The following is a 6,000-nucleotide window of genomic DNA, read 5'->3' as shown; positions in this document are numbered from 1 at the left end:
CGAAGTGTACTTCCGTTTAAAATTCTCACGCATGTAATGAAAAGCGTGATTAGAGTCACTGTAAATTTTTTTTATCTCAAAACAAACGCTTAAGAATAATGCTTTTCAGAAAAACGATTTACATGTCACTGCATAGAAAACAAAGAAGTTTGAGGTGCAATGCGTGTGCAAATAACAAAACTTGCCGGATACCTCATACATGTACGTACACAACTGTGATCGGTCGAAGCCGTTACAAAAATAACAATACGTGGCTACTATCATCTTAGAGATTGCTAATTACCCTGTGTTTTTAATGAATTAAACGGCACTCATATTAAGCTGCAACTATGAAATAAAGTCCCCCGTCCCTGAGTAAATAAAACAATTATTAGGCTGATAATTTTAATAGGTTCAATAGTACAGTACATGTGAAAGTATAATTTCGAGCTTATGTACTTCCATATTATTTTAACACGTCTCAGTAAAAAAAGAAGATAGTGAACATTTTCCGATTGAATTAAAAAAAATAACTTATCGAAGAAAAGAAATACCATAATGCAATGGTATTAGAATGAAATTACGTCTTCTTAATATGTAAATATGAACAAACAACAATTAATGTAAACATTCTCGTGTGGGTAGGAATAAAATTGATGTTATGTCCGTAAATTCCGTGTATTAAAGGACGGGAGATAACTTGCAAAAGGAAAACGAACACATTCTCTATCAAGTTATAAATTGAACATATAGTTTGTTTTAAAAGACACACGCGTAATAATTAGTTCGGTTGATACCAACATTTTAAATAAAATTTAATGTAATGCATGCTTAGCGAAAGTGATCTCAATAAAGTAAATACCCGTATATATCAAAAAATAAATTACGAATAAAATGTTTGAATATATCACTCTCCTTGATTTCATTAGGACAGTCAGTCGATTCATTACCTTTCCTTTGATATTTTTAACAGTTAAGCAATGGTATTTAAAATTGGCATTATCAATATCCCTGCTGATAAGTGTTGATTTTTCATTTTTTTTCCTTGAACACAGAAATAAACACACTGGATAATGCCACTTTCCACTCCTATAAAACGTTGACTGTTTACGATATCCTGGTATATGAGCCATCTGTAGGAAATCTGACATTATTTTGTGACATGTCGATTATAAGAGGCATATTGCTGTAAAGTTTCCTAGCTGTTTTTTGCAATGAAAAAACTAAAAAAAAAAAAAACGAGACTTCTACCTTTACATCTCTACTTTTTGCACCACGAAAATCTTTAACATAATAATTAAATATATTCTGTTGAGAAAGAACGTTGATTAAGTAATCACTCGAAAGCCGTTGAAGTCCAGTTTTAAAAAGGTAAAATAATATTTAATTCGTTATAATGAGATATGATCTCGTAATAACCCGTTAGTATCGCACTACATGTTTCATATGAGTTAATTATCTCGTTATAACGAGTGATATATTGATACAACAAGCTTATATCTTGTACTAATGAATTTATTTTCTTGTTATAACGAATATTAACTCGTTTTTACGAATTACTTATCACATTATTACAAGTTAGTGTCTCGTTATTACGAGTAATTTATCTCGTTATTACACGTTATTATTTCGTTACTACGAGTTATTTATCTCGTTGTACAAGTAATTATCTCGTTATTACGAGTTAGGTACATGTATCTCGGTATCATTACTGAGTACTGTAAACGTACTACATTTAACTGTGAATTCTATTTAGCGCTTTTGGCGGAATGCAGCTTCCGCTAAATCAACTACATCGCTAAATGCCATGCATAAATGCATTTGAATGGTCACATTCCGGAATACCGAATACGCTAATTCAAATCCACGCCAACTTGTTCAAAAACTAATTTCCGCCAAATATCGTACACGCCAAATAAAATACGTTTACAGTGTATCGTTAATACGAGTACGTTATCCCATTTTTACGATTTAGTTATCTTGTAATTACACGTAGTATCTCGTTATTACAAGTTAATATATTGTTATTACTAGTTGATTATCTCGTTATTACAACTTAGTATCTAGGTATTACGAGTTTGTTATCTTGGTATTATGATGTTATAGGCTCGTTATTAAGTGTAAGCTATCTATAATAGGGTATTTATCGCTATAAAGAGATGATATCTAGCATAATACATTAGTACTTGTGCTTGACGAATAGGTGTGGTGTACTACGTTCTCAATTTTTCCTTAAAGATTTTTTGTCAGTTAAAACGATAATGTTCTGAAAATCCAATAGGTCCTACCACCCTTAACAAAATACAAAAGAATTATACACTGGTAAATGGAAAATCTAACGAGGAAAGAGGAGCTTTTTAGATAGTTAACAAGTTAAATATATTCATTCATATTTCTTTTCTAAATATACAGTAACATAAAATACTTTTCATTTAAAAGCAATGAAATGGGACTATTTTACGGATGTTTAATCTTTTAAAGTTGTTTTAAGAAAATAATTGTAAAATAAATATAAATGAAGATAATAAATAAGATTAAAGTTATGTAATATAAGCAGATACAATATTATAAAATGAAAAAAGACAATAACAAACTGTCAACTATCTCAGAAATCCATAAAGCGAAATGGCATAATTGCATAGATAATGTTGAAAGTTCTATATAAGAAAGGACACATTAAAAATGATATAAAGGGTTGGTCCCTATATGCTTCCATAAACATTACCCAATTTACCATGGAACGTGCAAAAAGACAGATTCATAATAAATATTATTTTAAAAAATTAATTAACTGTCAAATATTTAATAAGAAAGACCTTTTTGAACAAATCAGAATTTTGAATTGATTTAGATAAAGAATTGTTTGCTTCAGAGAAAAGATGGATAACTTACAATGTATTTCATTACCATGAGCCAAACTCGTTTTCACATTCTATCAAGAAAATTAACACGTTCTAACGAGATAATGAACTTGTTATAACTAGAATCAAAGTACTGAAGAACTGACGGGAGTTGATTTTGTCGATTTTTATTTATTTTAAAATCAATGATATCTTATTTTGCATGACAAGTACATGTATACGTAGATTCTAATTTGAATTACGCATATTTTTATAATATGAATTTTTGAACTTTTTCGACTAGAATGTCGAGAAACCTCCATAAGAATCATGTTAAATAATATTTAAAGATAAAATTAATTCAATCAAACTATGTATCAGTGGTAGAAATATTTCTCGAAAATTGTATGGATCCAAGCAATATTGAACTCTTGTCTCGTTCAACCAAACGCTCGGCTGACACCGTAAATCTCCGACAAGGGTTTACGGAGACAGCCGAGCGTCGAGTTGAACGAGACTATATTGAACTCTGGCGTAGGAATACATACGACTACAAAAAATATTTAAATTGTTCGTACCATTTAAAATCTGACTATTTTTAAGGTATTTGTAAATAAGTTTTCTTGAAAAACAATGCTTTAGCATACATTACATCGAATTCATCAATTATTTTTCAAAAACTAAGTCTTGTCAGGAGCAATCATTTGTGCTGAGGTCCAAACACTGTTTCACTTTCGGTTTGTCCAAGTGACTGCATAGGAGAGTTGATTAAAAATCAACTCCCAAAAATTAACTGACAATGACAATGAACTTTATTCTCATAACTGAATTTACAGTGTAGAGAAAAAACATATGTACAGTATGTACAAACTACAATATATATAATAAATGAAAATCAATGGTACAGGCATGATGAAGGGATAACAGATATAATTTAACCAAGAAAGCTAACTCTCTCAAATATAGTATCTAATAGTTTACAAATATTGGTAAGTTGGTTTATGTTTGTGACATTAAACAGTTTTTCAAATTTTACAACATTTGGATTTGTTATGAAATATTTTGGTAAACATCTAACCCTTAAATTGGATATATATACATCAGTACATTTGAAAAGGTAGTGAAATTCATCCCCAATTTCATTGCAGGTACATAGTTTACAAATTCTGTTTTCTCTAGGAATATTAAACCATCTACCTATCTCAATAGGTAATTTAGCATTACCAGTTCTAAAGTTACAATATTTCTTACATAATTGTGTTGGCAAAGTCAATAAATACTTTTCAAAATCCAGTGAGTTTTTAAAAATCCTATAATTTAAACCTTTTGGAGAATTATGTACCTCACTATACCATGATTGCTTAAATTGGTCTAATAAAATATTGTATACTTTAGATTTTAACCAGGGTATGTTTATTGTGTTTTGATACCATATATATGTCAATCCACATTGATTTAAAGTTTTCTTAATGGCTTCGCACCATCGGTTATTAAAATTCTTTAATACATTAAAAAGTTTTGCTGACAATTTTGAGTTCTGGAAATTGACTAATTTACCCCAGAAGGAAATCATTCTAACTTTAACATTAATTGTTAAGGGGTATCTTCCGAGTTCCCCAGATACCATAAAGTTTGGAGTTGAGGTTCTCAAGTTCAATATATGTTTGCAAAATTTAAATGTAATTTTTCAAGGAGATTAGTGTTATGAAAACCCCAAACTTCGCATCCATATAATAATATTGGTTTGATAATTTTATCGAACATGTCTACTTTACAATCAATTGTTAGATTATGGGTTCTGCACTTCCCAATAACACCATACATTGCTTTAGTAGCTTTATCAAACAGTTCTTTAACATTAAGATTAAAAGAGTTGCTTTTACAAAAAGTAACACCCAGGTATTTAAAGTTATTAACAATTTCTAATTGGGAACCTTCAAAAGTATAACAGTTGGTTTGTTTACCTCTACCAAACATTACAACTTTAGTTTTTTTACTGTTAACCTTAAGACGCAACTCTTTACAATATCTAGAAAAAACATTGAGTAAGTGTTGAAAATCTTCTGGATTTTCTGACAATAAGATGGTATCATCTGCATACAATAAGACAAAAAGGTTTAAATAAATATTAAGATCTTTCTTAATGTTATCAGACAAGCGTGACAAACCTTTGACATTGTTTGTATAAAAATACTCCTCAAGATCATTTAAATATAGTGAAAATAAAAAAGGCGATAAATTTTCCCCTTGTCGTACTCCAACTGTACATTCAAATAATTCCGAACTTAATCCATTAACCAGAACTTTTGAGTTAATACCTTTGTATATATTAGTAATAATTTTAAAACATTTTCCATCAATATTGTTTGATAATACCTTGTTCCATAAATCAATGTGCCAAACAGAGTCAAATGCTTTCTCAAAATCTATAAACGCACAATATAATTTCATCTTATGCAATTTGAAGAGTTCGATAAGAGAATACAATGAAAAAATATGATCTATTGTACTATGACCTCTACGAAAACCTGCTTGGTTCTCTAAAATGAGTTGAACATTGTCAGCATATTTGTTTAACCTTTCATTAATGATAGCAGTGAATAATTTTCTAAGACAGCTCAAGAGTGTAATTGGTCTATAATTTTGGGGTTCCGTACTATCCCCTTTATTCTTATAAACAGGTATAATGTTACCACTAACCCACTGTGTTGGTATAACACCAGAATCAAATATTTTGTTAAACAATACAGTATATAAATTCAACATACAATCTTGGGTACTTTTGATATATTCATTAAAAATTCTATCATCACCACGAGCTTTGTTATTTTTCAACATATTGATACCCGTAAATATTTCTTCACAAGTTATTGGTTGGGTAATGTCCTTATTAAGATTAATATCAGATAACATATTAAGTTCATCAAGAGAAAATACATTGTTATTTGACTCTTCTTGTTCATTATAGTTCTTGTTACAACAAACCTGATAAAAAGTAAAAAGATCATATAATTTGCATTACATCTTTTCTTATCTGTGTTTGTATTCAAAATTTTCCAATATTCTCTAGGATTATTTGTTCTTAAACTAAAAAGTTTTTTTTTCATTTCTACTCTATGCGTTACATTTGCATTTTTCAACCTTTTTTTATACAATTTTTCTTTTTCATACAAGTCACTTT

This window comes from Crassostrea angulata, chromosome 4 (genome assembly GCF_025612915.1).
Source record: "Crassostrea angulata isolate pt1a10 chromosome 4, ASM2561291v2, whole genome shotgun sequence".
Taxonomy (NCBI): Eukaryota; Metazoa; Mollusca; class Bivalvia; order Ostreida; family Ostreidae; genus Magallana; species Magallana angulata.
Note: the sequence above shows the minus strand (reverse complement) of the source record.